Source organism: Cyprinus carpio, chromosome A18 (genome assembly GCF_018340385.1).
Source record: "Cyprinus carpio isolate SPL01 chromosome A18, ASM1834038v1, whole genome shotgun sequence".
NCBI classification, from domain to species: Eukaryota; Metazoa; Chordata; class Actinopteri; order Cypriniformes; family Cyprinidae; genus Cyprinus; species Cyprinus carpio.
In genome coordinates, this window is record NC_056589.1 from 6,168,568 (window position 1) to 6,186,239 (window position 17,672).

At 37.3% G+C, this 17,672-nt stretch overlaps 1 protein-coding gene across 6 annotated transcripts in view; it reads left to right on the plus strand.

Annotated features, from left to right (window-relative positions):
- LOC109084557 (amyloid-like protein 2) overlaps window positions 1–17,672 on the plus strand; it is a 74,149-nt gene that overhangs the window by 3,507 nt on the left and 52,970 nt on the right. The gene's annotated exons all lie outside the window — the stretch shown is intronic.

Below are 17,672 nucleotides of genomic sequence, written 5' to 3' on the forward strand. Positions count from 1 at the left end.
TGTACTGAAACGTCTCTTTATTGTGAGATTAACATTTCTGAATAAGTAGTAGTTTACGAATAATGTTCAGCCTATAAAACCATCAGACTGATGATTCCAGTTCAATATGAAATGTTCAATAAGTGTAATTAAGAAAATGTAATTTTTAATAACTTGGACGGTCTTTCTTCAGACAAGCTGTGGAGGTTAAATGCCTTTGTTTTTTCACTATTAGTGTTGTTGTTTTGGAAAATTGAACCCCAAACATTTTTTTTGTTTTGTTTTTAATCATAGTGCCAGTTTGAAGTCCTCAGTAGCTGATATCTGAATGAATCTGAAACCCTCTGTATACATTAAAATCTCCTTTTAACCAATAATGTTAGTTGCTGTTTTAATATTTGTGTTATTTCATAAATGTATGAATTATAACTGATCTTGTATTGGAGCATATCCACACTTTTTCTTGATGACTCTATCAGAAGAGACCTTTTAAAGGTTTGTATCTGCTCTGAGGTTTGGCTTGATGTAAAATGACAGAAACCATAAAAATCAAAGAATCCGACTGGACAAACAGCTTCAGCATATCTGATCTGATTATATAGCTGACTGAAATGATTCAGATCACTTCATGTATTCATCAGAAATCCCTTTCGAGGGGTTTGTCTGATCGGTGTGACAAGCTTTAGGTGAAAAATCACTCCCCATGTTAAAGGGCAAGTTTGTATTTGTCAGATAACACTAGGTCGGGATTGTGAAACATGTCAGTTGCTTTCATAGCAGACAAATTATGCAAATGAATTTGTGTGGTATATTAAAGGAAGCCAAATCAATCCCTGTCTGGTTGCTTTAAACCTTACCTAATCACAGCTGCCCTTGTCCAAGAGGAGTTTCTGCGCTTGTGTACCAATAGTCATTTCTGATGGCATGCTCTTCCAATAAGAGCTCAGCCTGCAGGCATGATATAACAAATTATGAAACAGTTCTCTTCAGTGCCAGAAATAATGGCTGCAAAGCACTGAAATAAATAATGAAATCTCTTTGTTGCTAATTGATGCATTTAGAGAGAAAGGCGCTGCCTGTGGTTCACCATCATGAGGAGGTGCAGCGATGTTTATGAATATGCATAGATCGGCATTGCTGTAGAAAATCAAAGAATCATTTTACCTTCAGATCAATATTATGACCCTATTGTATTTCTGTTATCGCGCCTTTTGTCTTTGTTATACATTTGACTCCTTGTATCCTCGATTGTTTTGATCTGATGGCTCCTCAAGCATATGATTGCTGTGGAAAAACGTTATTTTGAGAGAGGTGTGTGTGTTTCCAGAGTGTGTACAGCTTTGTGTTTCTGGTTAGCAGGAGTTTGATGCTGAGCTAGTGAGTCTCGTTGATCTTAGAGGTGATTTATAACCTGGCCGGGAAAGTTTTGGAGAGGGATGATCCGATCAGGATTTTTGCAGATGATTTCTATTCATGGTGATCAGCTGATACCGATTCCAATGCTTCAAGCTTTATATAAATGATATGTAAACTCTCTGATCAACATTAACCTTTTTTCAGATAAAGTAATACCTATAGATGTTGCATTTGTTATATTTTTTTGTTACATTTTTACAGTAAATATGTAATATATGTAATGTAACAATTGTGTTAACAGAGTACCAAATCAGGGCCTGAATTTCGTTTTGGAAAATGGGGGGGAATTCCCCCTTTAGGTGGCTCTTATGGGGGGATTTTTATTTTAATTTGAGGTAGGAGTTAGGTTTTTTTTTTTTTTTTTTTTAATAGACATTTTCAAACCACAATCATCCAACCTAAATTTTTCATCACCCAATGTATTAGTGTATTTGTGTTTTGCAGTTTATAATGTTGTTGATTCATATTTATATTGTGGGAAAGATACTTAAAAAAAACTTTGATTTCAAACTCTGAATTGGATTTATTTTCACTGAAAAAGATAAGTAAACTGTCAGTAATAAAATAAGTCTAGATAAATGACAAGCAATGGCAAAAACAAATACAACAACAAGACACAACTAAAATTAACTGTGTTTTAAGTTTTTTCAGGTAATCGTGATGTTTATGTGCTGAAATACCACAGAGAATAATCTGTTTCTGTTTAACTTTAAAATAACACTGGTTGGTTTTCAATGTATTATAAACATTAATGACAGACAGCAGCAGGTTTATTAGGGTGCTGTCTCTTTAAGACCTCATGCACGGATCTATCATACTGTTATACTCCAGTTTTGTTTTTCAGTTGTTTACATTCACGTAATAGCCTGTATACTGATCAAGATGGGCATTCTGTGCTTTTTGAGTGTGAGCTCACAGAAAGGTCATCAAATTGTGATTGCCAGGTGTATTTTGTCGGAGACAAAGGGAATGTGTCACACTGGGCTGTCTGTTTGATTGTTGGTGCTTTGCTGTTAACTCTCTGAAGCTGGTGCAAGCTTGGATTTGTTTTTTGTTTTTTTCCCCTCAGCTGTGGATATCCAGGCTCAACAATAAGGATTTTTCCAGTTCAGATTTTTGCTTGCCTTTACAACAGTGAAACATTTAGCTTTGTTTTGCTTGCATATATTTAAATTAAATCACAGTATATATTTATTAACATATTAAAATTAATTTTCCAGACACATTAACAATATTTTTAAACTTCACAGTACCATTCAAAAGATTTGGGTGGCTAATATCTTTTTTTGAAAAGTCTTTAATTCTGGCCAAGACTGCATTTATTTATTAAATTTTATTTATTAATTAAATGCAGTGAAAACAGTAATATTGTGAAATATTATTACGATTTCAAATAACTACTCTCTATTTTAATATATGATAAAATGTATTTTATTCCTATGAAGGGAAAGCTGAATTTTCAGTTGTATGTAACTTTTAGGGTTTATAATTTTCATTGATTTTAATAGCTGTAAACTTGACAAATATAATGTGGCTTTATACAGTGAACTTGATTAACAAATTAATAAGGCAAGTGTTTGAAGCTGTGGCCTTAATGCATTTACACAGGAATAAAAGTTATTTTTTTGCATGTAAACTGCATGTAAAGTGATAGATAAACACCTTTTGAGACCCTGTGTCAATTTGGTTGCATTCTGTCTCAATTTTCTGACTGCAGAAATGATCCCTTACTCAACCTGTCAAGTACAAGGCTGAAGCTTTGGCCTTGAGCAATCCTTATTGTTAAGCCCTGAATCTTTTATCTGTGTTTTCCAATAGTGTATTTGATCAAACCCTGTTTTGTTAGCTTTCATGGTCATTGTCTGGCTCAGTGTTTCAGTTTTTGCTTGTACAGCTTTCATAATGACTGGCACTACTGCTTGGGTTTTTTCCTTGTCAGAGATGTGTAATTGAAAGAACAAATTCAGGGAAAACATTTTGTTGATTTGAAATGAGTTAATTTCTTCAGCCATTAATTTAGACATTAGTTCCTATGGAAATTAAAATGAATAAACTGCCCAACCCAAAGCCCAATCTTGCTGATATAGCTTGTTGCCAATTAACGCAACACAGGCGTGCTGGAATTTGACTGGCGCTGAATCATATTTGTGCTGTGTTCAAAGCTTGCCTGCTTTTTAGCATTTTAATGTTTTCACTGATGCACTGAATGCAAGCTTTGGCGCATACTAACATGAATGAAGTGTTTATTTTGAATACCTGTTTGCTCCAGTAACCTGCTGCTGGCACAGACATGACAGATTCAGATAATAGCAAGAGTGATCATCAGGCACATTAAAAACACTGAATTTGGCATACTTGGGAGTTACGCAACCCAGCTTTTGTCACTGTGTAGGTTTCAAAGAAGTCTAAAACAGAGCTTGTAAAATGTTCTCAGTGGTTGAGTGGGAGTCTCTGCGCTCTTTTCCAAGCCACTGAGATGGTAAACAAAAAGTGTTGTCTCTTCTGCAGCTTGCTTGAGGGCCCACCTTGCTCTCGTTACGCAGTCGTGCAGCATTGCCTCCGATGATGGGACTGTAGGCTCTTGTAATGATGTGGTGCATGGAGTAGTTGAACAAAAGGCTTAAGGTCAACATGAAATCTAATTGGACCACATTCCTGGTCTCATTTTGCATAATTCATCAGTGGATGTTATAAAAACATTGATTTTGTAATACAGAAAATAATAAAAAACTGTTTGGCTGACATCTAATCCATTCTGGTATGTACTTTTTCAATCAGTCTCCTGCCTTATATTTCTTCCCATTGAATATCTTATTTCTCTCACATTATAGATGTTAAATGGGTTGTGAGTGCCTTTTGCATGTTGACTTTTTTTAATAATCTGGTTGGTTCTGCTCAAATCTTCCACTTCCACTACATACGTAGTCAAGGAGCATTTCTTTGGTATTCACACCTGTGTTTGGTTTACCACATGCAGTGGTTTTGTGTGTATATGAGTGAATGTTTGCAGGGGTGTGTGGTGTCTTTGCGGGGGTGATTCTGTCTGCAGCCTTTGATGGCACACAATCCATTTGTATGCAGACTTCATTGTGTGCATGTGTTAGCAGGGCTTTTAATAGCATGGATTGCTCACCCCAGGAGTGATGAATGGATGTCGGTGAGGGGCTATTGTGAGCTCTGAATTGGTGCAAGCATCCTGACCAGCACAAGGACCCGATTGGATGTTTATCAGATGTGATGACAGCCAGGCTGGAGATGCTAATTGGCACATTGTGCACTTCTCTTGATGTGATGCTCAGTGGAAGCATACAAAGTAACTGGCATTTGTTTCTCTGTGCTGTTTATTTACCCTGAGACATTCATATTGAGCTAATAGGCTAACTTTATGGTAAGTGTGAGGACTCCTGTGTTCTCACATCCAGTAACATCTGGTATGTTGGTTTTATTTATGTATTTATTTATTTATCCATCGGTCTGTCCGGTGATAGATTTGTACTCTTACGTTCACAATTTTCACAGTCTAGATATTAGATTAAATTAGTATCAAAATAAATATGGCATCTGCCCTTACTAAGGCTCATGACGGGCGAATTAGGAAAATTTGCTGGCTATCAACATTACTGGCTATCTATATTTCATATTTATGTCTGTATGACTACAATGAATTCTTAAAAAAAATTTTTTCCATCTTGCATATTTATGATAAACAGGTCATTATGTGAGTAGAAGGTGAAGACTCGTTATTATTTTAGTCTTTTTTTTTTTCTTTTTTCATTTTGATAATGTGAGGGATATTCCATGCGTGTCTCCACATGGAGTTCTGGTGAGGAAAAAAAAATACTTTTGGCATCCTAGATTAAATTCTGATGATTTTCCTCAAATTGAAACAGTCATCAAGACACCCAGGTTGTAAAGAATTGTTTTCTTTTTAGTAGACAGCTTTTCACGCATCACTCGTCCTGCTAAGTGATGCCATCACAAAACATGTTAGATGTGATTTCATATGCATGTCAGGTGTGGCAGAGCTCTATTGTTGGATTGCAGGCATTGATTATGGTCTTGTCAGCCATTTCCTGTTTCGTAAAGCCTGAGCTGTGTTAGCACCACCCTGATGCTCATCCTCTGAGCTGAGGGCTTAGTGCTTAGAGAGATACTTTCAATTATTTTACCAGCCGCTCTCAGTCTCACCACAAATCCTCTTACAGCTTTAAGACACACTGAGTGCTCGACAGGAGAGAAGAGAACATGCTACAGCTGCGGATGCTCCGCCCGTCCATTGCTGATATGATATGATGCATACGCAAACATGCTTTGATGGCCGCACCCTTGAGTGAGCTCAGAGCCTCAGACTGTGAGTCTCTGCACCTTAGTCACTGACATACTTTTTGAGACTGCACCATTTATTCATAATCCTGCCCTCAGTCTCTGATAGTCAGCAGGATCGTTTGCGTGATCGACTAATGGGCTAAGATTTTAGGTTAGGCTTTTGAAGCTATTTTTGAGTTCAGCGGTCCCGTGGCATGACAAATGGGTTAAATAAAGAATAAATATTCCATGTGGTGTCTCAGTTAATCTGAGAAAAATTGAGAAAATTGCAAGCACTATAATTGTACTTCAATTAAAGTTGTTTAAAATGGAGTTTCAAACAATAAACTATTAAACTGTTGACACTGTTTCCAATAGTTAGACCATATGCCAGCATCTGAACAAATTATATAAATGAAATTTGTTTGGTTGTTAATGTTAATGTAATTATGAGTAGGAGGTAAAACTGTCCACTTGCATTATTTGCTACCAGTTGGTTTACTGATTAGTTATGTTTACACAGATCCCCATTTCTGTTTTTTTTTATATGCATTTTGATAAATTTCTGTATTTATATTATGTATTTATTTAGAGACTTATATTGCAGATTTATATTCAGTTCTTGATGAGGAGTGAGGAGGACAATCATACATGAAATTGATTAAAAAAGAATACACAATATACATCTGTAATAAACAATATAGATTTATTTTTTTTAATGGACAAAATAAGGTCTTTGCTGTACAGCCAATTTTTGAAAATCTAAGCGAAAATATGGATGGAAGAAAGGATGGTTTTAAAAGTTGGATTTGCAATTCCACTTGTCTTATCTATTCTATTACTGTTTTTATATTCCTGCTTTTTTAATTCTAACGTTATATTACAATATTTGTTAAAAAAAAAGGTAAAAAAAGAGAAGGGAACACACACACACACACACACACATACATACATGTGTAAAATTACCATTTTCAGCATCCTTTGCTCCAGCCTTCAGGTTCACGGTCTCATATGCTGATTTGTTGCTAAAAATATTTCTTATTATCAGTGTTGAAAAAAATTGCACTGCTTAATATTTTTGTATAAAACCTTGATGCACTTTCCACGTGAATTTCTGACAAATAAGCCCCCCCCCCAAAAAAAAGGAATTTAAATGTGAAGTAAATGTGTGTAATGTCATTTTTGATTAATTTAATGCATATTCAATGTATTCATTTCTTGTATTCCAAAAACAAATTCATCGAACCCAAATGTTTATGGTATTTTTTTTTTTATTGATTTATTTTTTATTTTTTTGGTGGAACTGGCTATCATTTATAAATTTCCACTTCCAGAGTTACGTTGACTGCCTGCAAGTTGCTAACATTTTGTCTAAAATCTGTACCTTGTTTGAAAAAGCGCTTTTTTTTTTTTTTTGGTACCCCCCTCCCTATAGTTTCTCGCTTTCTTTGTGTCTGAGTTTGTGTGCATCTGTCTTATCTGTCTGTCTGCCACTGGCTCCCTCTCTTTCTGTAAATGTCTCTCTTATCTACTCCTGTGTGTCATGTCTGAGCGTGTTTGCTGTTTTAGGTCCCTCTTCAGGACTGGCTGCATTAGAGGAAGTTAAATATAACGAGCTCGTCAGGCAAGCCCTGCTCACACGATCTCTCTGAGTCGCTGTCTCCTGGGTGGCGCGTTCACTCTAATTATCCAGCCCGTATTCGTCCGTCTTCTCTTTGTACGAGAGAGCGAGAGGCACCGTTACCTCCCACTGCTCGGCTCGACTCGGCTCATCACAAATTTAGACTCTCTACCATCAAAGACTCGAACAAGCGGGCACATTTGCCACTTTAGCGTGAATGCCAGCAGTCCGCTCTACCTTTAGCTGCACCGTAGAGATTTGTCAGCTACTCTGCGGTTTGTAGGACATGATAGATTTTCTGGGTTTGAATATGTGCAAGTGTGTGCGCTTGTAAGCTCATGGCGTGCATCAGTAGTTGTGTTCGGATGGGGTGTGACTCATCTCCTCCACATTTGTTCACATATGAATAAAACATTTGCTGTCCTATTCAAGAGCATGTTGTTCTCTCTCACATGCACAGATTTTTTTCTTTCATTTCACCAAGTGTGCTTATGGCCCATTTCTATAGCCATCTGGGTTTCTCTTGATGGTTGGATATTTGTGTCAAGATGGTTGAGAAAGAGCTCTGTGTGTGAATGTTAATATGGATGTTCGGAATGATGTGCTGCCTACTATTTTTAAAAGAAAGTATTATGAAGGACTGTATGTTGTACTGTATGCGCAGTATTCAACCAGAGCATGCTGTGTGGAATACCATATCCCATAATGCAGGGTTTCCTAAATGGGGGGTTAATGGAAAGGTAATAATTAAAAGTGAAGATTAACAAAAAAAAAAAAAGCAGGTAATGGAAAGGTAATAATTAAAAGTGAAGATTAACAAAAAAAAAAAAAAGCAGGGCTGCAAATATTAGCAAAAGCAAACATTTAATCGCAAATTAAAAATATCTAAATATCAAAATGTTTTATTTAAAAAAAATATATTTTATGTAATACATTTTTATGTTTAGATCTATTTTTTTTTTTTTGTGTTGTTTTGTATTATTTTTATCTATTTATTTGGATGCATGACCATTAACTGAGAACCGTGAACATTTGAAAATGTTGTTGAATTATTGAATTATTAATTTAATTTTTTTGTAGGGGGTGCTTCAAGAAAATATTTTACTTCTAAGGGATTCAGCTGACAATAAAGTTTGCGATGCAATGAAATGCTATTTTTTTTTCCAGTATGACTTTGTTTTTTGATCCCATGAGTTATTTGATTCACCTGCCAAAAGTTGCTTTGATGTTTAAAAAAAACAATAACAAAAAACCCCACAAAAAACAAAACAACGATGTAGCACTCTACAGATGTTTAGCATTTTATAATGTGTCAGATGCTATTTTTAAATATTTTTAAATATATTTTTTTTATAACAGCATGCAATAAATTCTCCTTATCTATTTTCAGAATGCATGTTATCAATCTTTTTGTAAACGATTTACCTGTGCATATGTTTCTAACAGCGAATAATTAGTTTATGTATTTTTTTATACTTTTTTATTTTGAGTATGTTTGTATTAATTACGCATTTTTCTTAGAATTTTCTTAGAGGTGGCTTTCAGGTCTAATTCAATAAAAAACAAAAACCAAAGGACAAAACCCAGTGCCTGTCCTACTTTTATTTACAATAATCCATTTCACTTAGATGTGCGTCATTGTGACCTAAGTAATTCCATTCAGCCACACCCCTTTTCCAAAACACAGCCCCTCAAAGACGTGGCCACATTGAATGACGGGCACACCAGCAGCCCTCAAACTCTTCTTTCACTTTTTAGAAAGCCCAGGGCTGTCACGGAGACAAGTGTGATTTCTCATGACACCTTTTTCAGTGATCTCTCCAGTTGTAGGGAGATTTTATGGGTTGTATTCTCAAAAGAAATTATTTTACATCACCTTTATGCAGGATGTTAATATTCCTCTTGAGCATAAATTTAATGTGTGTGGGTTGCTCATTCCTGTCCCACGTTACATCAATTTAAATGGTGTTTTTTGAGTATATTATATAGTTTTTTTTTTCTGTCCTTGTTTTTTATGTGTTTTAAGAGGATTTTCAAGTCTCTCATTCTTCTCTTGTCTATCAAACTGCTTGTTCTTGCTCTTGTAGGAGTGGCAGCAAATGAATCTTGGAATAAAACAAAGCGCAAAACTCCTGTGTACGTGGTAGTGCTTTAATTTACATGATCAAATGCGCTTGTAAATTTTGTGTGGGAGATGACTGGAGGCTCGGTATCCTCATTTGAATTCAGCTCAGGCTTTGACTCGTAGCCCCTCCTGTGTTGTGGTCTTCATTTGAATTCTAAGAGCAGGCCTCATTGAGAAGGGCATGGAGAGGTGGGCTTGTCTGAGCAGCGGTCTTTAGGTAGTTTGTTTGTGTATCTTGAGTAATTTTATCTGGGTGTGGAATGACCAATCATTAGCAGATATTTTTGTTTTAGATAGCCTGGTTTTCCTTGTGCCTCCCTCTCTTTTTCTGCCCAAGTAAACAGTATAATCTCTGCCAGCACTCTCTATTTTGACTGTGTTGGCAGGTTGGTGCTGGTTAGCAGGTTTTTTGTCTAAAGCATCTGGAGTTTTGTTACCTAACTAGTTAGATAATACCAGTGCTAAGAACAACAAAGCTGTGCATACATCCTGACACCACCCTACCATTCAACATGATCCAATCGGGAACTGATTATTGTGAAAAATGACTAATATAATGAACTTTGGAATGGTAAGTTGTTTCAAGAGAAAATGGCAGTTGTAGCCACTGGGGAAGCCACTACAGATCTTTTATTAAATGTAATGGACTACTTTGTTTCTGAGCTTTGTGATGCGTTTCTGTTTTCACATAGTGTAGCTCGCTCATTCATGTTTTCAGTGTTGTGTAGCCAGCTAGTTATCTAAATGAACCTTGAAATGAGTATCCGCAAGAAGATTTAGTATGTATGAGGAAATAAGTTATTGAAAGAAGTCTCTTTTTTGCTGCATTTATTTGATGGGGAAAAAACAAACAAACAGTAAAACCAATAATATTGTGAAATATTATTACAATTTAAAATAACCATTTTCTTTTTTAATATATTTCAAAGTGTAATTTATTCCTGTGATCAAAGCTGAATTTTCAGCATCATTACTCCAGTCTTCAATGTCACATGATCCTTAGGAAATCGTTCTAATATGCTGATTTTCTGCTCAAGAAACATTTTTTATCAATGTTAAAAACAGTTGTGCTGCTCACTATTTTTGTGGAAACCATTTTTTTCAGGATTCTTTGATGAATAGAAATTTCAAAATAACAGGTTTAATTTGAAATGGATTGTGTGTGTGTGTGTGTGTGTGTGTGTGTGGTAGAAGTTGTGCAAGTGGTAAACACGTTTTGCAATGTAGAATATGCAGACGTGAGTGAATCACTTCCAAACAAAGTCACATGATTGTTTTGCATCAATTTTTAGACGTTTACATCATAGTTTATGTGCATGTATTATAACCTGAAAAAAAACACATGCACTTTTTTTTAATTTTTTTTAAGCAGCATCCTAAAAATCACAAAAAGATGTGAATGGAAGAATGACTGTTGGGAATGTTGACTATTCTGCCATACGCTCTTAAAAATAAAGGTTCTTTATTGGTGTCTGTGGTTCTATGAAGAACCTTTAACATCCATGAAATCTTTCCATTGTACAAAAGGTTCTTTATGGTGGAAAAAGTTTCTTTAGATTTAATAAAATGTTTTTCACACTAAGCAAAAAAAATGTTATTTTAAGAACTGTTCACTGAGAGGTTCTTTGGGGAACCAAAAATGTTTCTTTTGTGGCTTCATGTGCTGTTCTGGAGCCTTTAGTTTTAGGAGTATAGTGGCAAGTAGCAGCCCAGCATTGTGTATTTACCCTTATTGTGTGATTTGTATCTGATCAAATTGGTCTTAATGAGGCAGAGCAGGGGAAGAGGATGAAAATGTCAGATCAGAAGAGGTGAGCAGAGAGATCAGTGTGCTGTAACCGTATACACCCAAGAGGCCCAGATCCGCAAAAGCACTGCCAATACTGATGCAGCACTTTTGGGGGAAAAATGCCAGAGAGAGAGAATGCAATTGGCTGCACAGTGAAAATCACAGCATCCTGAATTCTGACCTCAAGATATCTGGAACCTCTGAAAAGCTCAGAGGTCAGCGGCATCCAATGAGCCAGATATCAGCAGCTTATGGGTCTGGATTTTCAGTTTATTGGTGGCAGTGACCATGGAGAAGTGTCCAATCTGAAATCACCACAGGCAGTTTTTCTCTACTCTGTCCTGTATAATGAAGGAGAAGGGAACAGGATGAGAAAGGCCTGCAGCAGGACTCCTGTCATGGAGAGATATACGATGTCCTCAAAAGTGGGAGGGAATGTGGGAAGGTTGGAAGAAGTAGAAAACTGGTGGATGCAATGTACCATGAAGAAATTTACACACTCAAACGCAGTGGAAGTTCAATCTCTGGGAAAGTAACAGCACAGCTCATGGCTGCCACAGCCCTTATTGTCAACTTCTCCCTGTTCTGCAAATAGAACAGTACTAATAAAAGTGTGTTCAAGTTCTTACTTTCCTGCCTGCATCAGTATGGCTCATGTTATTGTGGAACTTGCAGATGCAGTAGCACAGTTAGCAATTGCTCACACTTGGGTTTTAGAGCAATCTGATTTATGTTTTTTAACCGGTGGATGATGAAATCCTATAGATGGGTTTGGAGTTGGGCTATTTTGACTAGGAAATAACCCTAGCAACCTCATTTACCAACTTTTTGAATACCTAAGGAATCACAAAGCAACACTAGCGGATGTTTAAAGCCTGAAGTGTACTTAATGTTTTACGTGTACACTAGGGATAGTATGCATGTCCTGTACATGCACAAACAGATTCTTCTAACTGTACGCTCAGCTTGCACATGTGCCTTGAATTTTGTACGAATTAGTTGGTCCACAAGGTGGCATTGTATCTGTTGAAAAAGACACGCAACTCCTAGTTCAAATGAATACAAAGACATTTGTATAGCTCATACTTTCTGGAGGGAAATATCACCGTGTAACAATATATAACTTCATAATCACGGGAAGAAGGAGGCGGGAAACGGCGAACATTCAAATAAAACTTTAATAACCAAATAAACATAAAAGCCCCTCACGGTCGACTGCCGCGCACAAACAAAAACCAAACCACAAAATAAAGCCCAGGCCTGGTCCTCTCTCGTCCTTCACTGTCGTCGCTCCTCTTTTGTATCCTCCCAATCTCCTCCGTGGGACTCGAGACCGGTGAGTGGAGCAGGTGTCGCTCATTTCCCAATCACTCCACTGGCCTCGCTCCATTCTCACGGCTCTCGGCCCCGCCCCACTCGTCACACACCGATATTGGATAAGGAGTAAACTTTTAAGTGTGCATGTTAATCACCATCTTGGCTCATGGAGGCCCCGATTACACTAGTGCGTTTTTGTTTAAAACAGCATTTTAGAATGAAAGCGATCCTCGTCTACACTGGCGTTTCCACTGCGTTTCAGAAGCGATCTGCGTTTACAATACACAACCTAAAACGCATGTCACGTGACCATTCATGCAGGTACAGCCATAGATATGAATAGGTAGATTCCCTATTATTTAGATCGCGGATGCGTCTACGTGCTTGGACATCTGTACAACAATGCGCATGATGTTATTGTTTACACGGTCATCAAGGATACGCAGAGCGAATGTGGGCAGCCACGCCATTATTTTCAAAAGTCTCCGTTTTGGTCCGTTTACACTGAAACGCAACCCCAGAGTTTTGAAAGTAGTGTAGTGTAAGTGTAAACGATAGGCATAACCATAGCAAAAGTTATGTGTTTTAAAACGAAAATGCACTAGTGTAATTGGGGCCGCAGTCACTCTTCATTTCAGGATCCAATTTTCAACATTTACTATTAACTACAACTTTTGCCTCAAAAAACTCTTAATTTTTGCTTATTAGTTAGTAAGGTAGTTGTTAAGTTTAGGTATTGGGAAGGATTATGGTCATGCAGAATATCTTAGCATTAATGGTCACCTACAATGCTACAATGTCTATTCAAAGTGTGCATTTTCATGCACAATTACAATTCATGCACAATTATAGACTACAATTATGATATGGTATGTTCCTAAAACGCTTCCTGTCCATATGTGGTTTCAAAGGATATTGTTTCGTTAGGGTGCACTGTTTCCTGCAAGCAACAATGAACGCAAGCACAATCTGTGATGTCCAGTTTGAGAAAAACTGACTCCTGTGAACTGGTTATTTTTAAAGAGTGAGTTTAAAAGTTTCATGAAACTGCTTCAAAGTTGCTTGTGACGAAGCGATATGAATCAGACTCTCTTAATCGGTGAATCGTTTGGAGCCACAACTTATTTCTAAGTTCCCAGCTGAGAATCCAAAACATGGTGCTTCAAACAGAATGTAAATGTCTAAATGTATTGCATGCTGAAATACAGTGAAAGGTCTCCATAAGCTCGGCATAAACTCAGCATGTTCTTCTCTTGAAGATATGCTCAGTCTTTTTCTTTTTTTAAACAGCTGACTCAGTTCCCAACAGATTGTTGTTTATCACGGTCCTCATTGAGAGGCTTTTCATTATTACTTGCTAATTATAATGAATTCCACACTGCCAGCTGACTCCACCGTCTTCCCGCTACCCCTCAGAGCATCTTCATCCCTTTCCTAATGTCTCTGAGAGTGGAAGGCTGGAAGGCTCCACTACTGTGAAGATAAAGCGCTTCACATCGTGCTTCATTTGAGCAGGAACAGGATGTTTTGTTGTGGGGGCAGAGACACATTTTGTAACATTGTTTTTTCTGGTTTAGTGAGTTGATTTCCAGCAGTTTTAGAGAGGGAGAGCTTTGTTTCGGCACACTGTGAACAGAGGAGATCTTCTGTATAGTTTGCAGAGACAAACAGTGCAATAAAAACCAGCTCTGCGGCTGCGATTAAGTCACAAAACGTGGCAGCATGGATCCACAAACACACATGACTCAGCTTCTGAGAATTGGCCAGAATTGTAATATTACCCATCCCTCTTGTTAACTTCATGTGAAACTAGCCCTCTATGTCTTCACATTTCTTTGTAGACATGTTTATGCCTAAAACCTGCCTTTCTCCACATGGGTTTCTGTACTGTTGTAGTCACGTCTACTTGAATCCATCTTTCCCTCAACCCTGCTGAATAGAGACAAATATCCATGTCCAAAATACGTTTATCATGATGGCCGCTCTCCATTCCCCTTCAGTACCTCAGGGAGAACTCAGTATGTGTGTGTGTGGCACAGAGAGATCTGCTTTTCTCCCACTGCTTGTCGTATGTTCAGCAATAGGGGGTGGATCAGGGGACTCAATGATCCATTTAACCTCAACCTTGGAGGTTGTGAGAGGAGGGAAGAGCTGCAGACGGAGGGGAGATTCATTCGCAGTGTGTGAATGTGAGCTGTGGGGCGTATTTCTTTCATTGCATTCATTTCTCTTCCTTGGCCTTCTGCCCTGGTTTCTGTTCTGCATCAGTATTTCTTGCTTGGTATGGCCTGTCACTTGCAAAAAGTACTCTGTATGGTGTTGGTATCATGGGAATTCCATTGTACTGAATGATTTTTGAGATGGGTGAAATACTTTTCCCATTAATTATTAATCTGGATAAGCCATTTTAAAGCCATTTTCTGGGGCACTGCCTCAAAATGGCCAAAATGAGCATAAAAAACAACAACAAAAACATTGTAGAATCTATGCACACTATTAAGAAGTGCAAACCTGCTAATGTTATCTTATGGAGCTATTTCTACCTGAGCTAACTCTTAAATTTCATTTTATCATTGTAATGTAATGTTGATTAGGTTAATATTTTTGGGTTGAAAAAAAAAAAAAATTAGATGTTACCACATGAGAAATTGTACATATTCAATGTATTCTTTGTATTACCGTGGTGCTTCTTGGCACAGTTTAGCTCCAGTCCTGTTCTCTTTCTCTGACTGTGTGAGGTGTTTTTTCGTGAGATATGGGTAAAGCTTGTGTTCTTTGATAAGAGTTTAATTTCACACACACGCACACACACACACGCGCACAATCTCTTTATTTGAATGTGTGATGTCACACACACTCACACTCACACACACACACACACACACACACACACACACTCTCACACACTCTCTCTCACACACACACACACACACACACTCTCTCACTCTCACTCTCACTCTCACTCACACATACTCCCTTCCACTCAGCCAGCATTGTCTCACTCCTCTGTGGCTTTTAGAAATAGCAGAGATGTAAGATTTTAAGAGGTTTTTCTCCTTGCTGTTCTCACTGCTGGTCAGTCCAGAAACAGATGGACTGTGTGTAAAGCCATTCTGCTCCACTCCAGCCTTCAGCCACCCCACAGGAACACCAACTTCATTTGAACACATCTCAAGCTTCCACGTTCCACCCCGAGTTTATAAAAGTCTTTCCATGTTTGTTCTACTTCATTGGTCTGTCTTTGTTTCATTTTTCTCTCCCACTGTCTCTGTGTCCTCAACAATTAAAGGTGCACTAGGGGTTAGTTTGGAATGACATGCTGCTGTACTATTCATACTATTTCTGTATAGTGCACAGTATGCACATTTCCAACATGTGCAAATACAACAGCTCACAGCATGAAATATTGTATCTCCCAGTGCATTTCTCATCTCCTCCTTGAATTATTATTTGCTCAGACAGCCGGAAAATAGATCCCAAAATTTAATTAAAAATGCAAAACAACCATATTTCTAAGAAACTGAGCATCACTCACTGAATTAAACAAAACATGAATTCACACTACAGTTTGAAACATTTTAATTTGACATGCAGTCCCATTTTATATTGTGTCTTTTAACTACAGTGTACATGCATCAAAAGTTATTATTAGAACCATGAGAGTGCACCACCCATATGAAGAATAAAACTTCATATCGTATGTATACCTCATTTTAAACATCAGTTTCTTTGTGTATCTCACTGCTAGTTAGTTGCTATTGCCAGTCAATATAAACTACTAAGTAGGTACTTCTTTTGAATAAGTTATTAGTTTGCGACTGTTTAAAAAATATTTAATAGTATGTATGTATGTGTCAGTATTATTGGCTTGTTTTCTAGAAGAGAAAGGCTGTATATTTTAAATTCGTCATGAACTAAAAGCCACAAAACTTTGGTTTAGATTTTGTAAGCACTTTAAGTAAAGAGCGCAGACCTCTGAGAGCTGTCAGGAACATTGTGAATGTGTGTGGCTTTATCATTGTGGATGTTCTGGCAGTCCTCGAAGCAGCAAACTTGTATTGCACTGCATGCTAATAAGTACAGGATGTAGCTATACAAGAGAATGAGAGGGAGGGAGAAGAGATTGCTTGTGTCTGGCACAAGGAAGTGAGCACAGGTTGTTTCTCAGAAATTCCAAGGTCTAATGCGCAGAGATTAGGCGGGCGAGCTGTCGGCCAGACAGGGCCCACGCTGCTGCTTAATCCTGTTCGTTTAAACAGCGAGAGGCAAGCAAACAATGCCGAAAACAAGCACAGTAACGGACTGCATTCACAGCGGTGTCCACTAAGTCCCAAATCTCCACTTTACGATGCACTGGATTTCCCTGCTTAGATCTCAGGCATGCTGCGGAAAGCCAGGTTAAAAGGAACCAATCATTTACAGTTACAAACAAGGAGTTTAGTCTTCACAACTCAACTTTACAACATAGAAAAGGAGGAATTACAATTAGCGCTTTTGCAAAAATGGGCTTCACATTTCTGCTTTAAACCCTCCACGATTTTTACCCATAGACCTCCTTTGTAAGTGCATTACTGTAAATAAGATTTTTTTGCTCACCCTCACCATTTATTATGGGTTTTGTATTTATTTTTTTGATCTTTATTTATTTTACAGTAATCACAATATTATATTTTGTAGTTTGTTTTTTTTACATAACATGAGTGTATGTGGGGTTTTTTGAAGTATTTTTTTGTTTGTACCATGATTTTATTTTGGGTTTGTTTTTTTATTTTTTCAAAATATCTTGAGTGAGCTTCAGTAAATGACGTTTTTGGGTGAACTTTCGCTTTTACTATAAGCACATTAAAATAGAAATTTAACAGATTTATACAAGCTGGACCCACTTTATATCTTGCACTTCAGAGTTTATACCTCACAATTGTGACATTTCTCCCCACAACTGAGTTATTAACTCATAAATGTGAGATGTAAATTTGGGATTGCATCTGAATCACATGATTATTTCACTCAGAATTGAGAAAAAACAAAGTCTTAGTTGTGAGATTAACTTTTATTCACTTATTTTTTTATTCTGTTGTGGAAACATGGACATCTATAGAGTGGAACCAACCAACTAGACA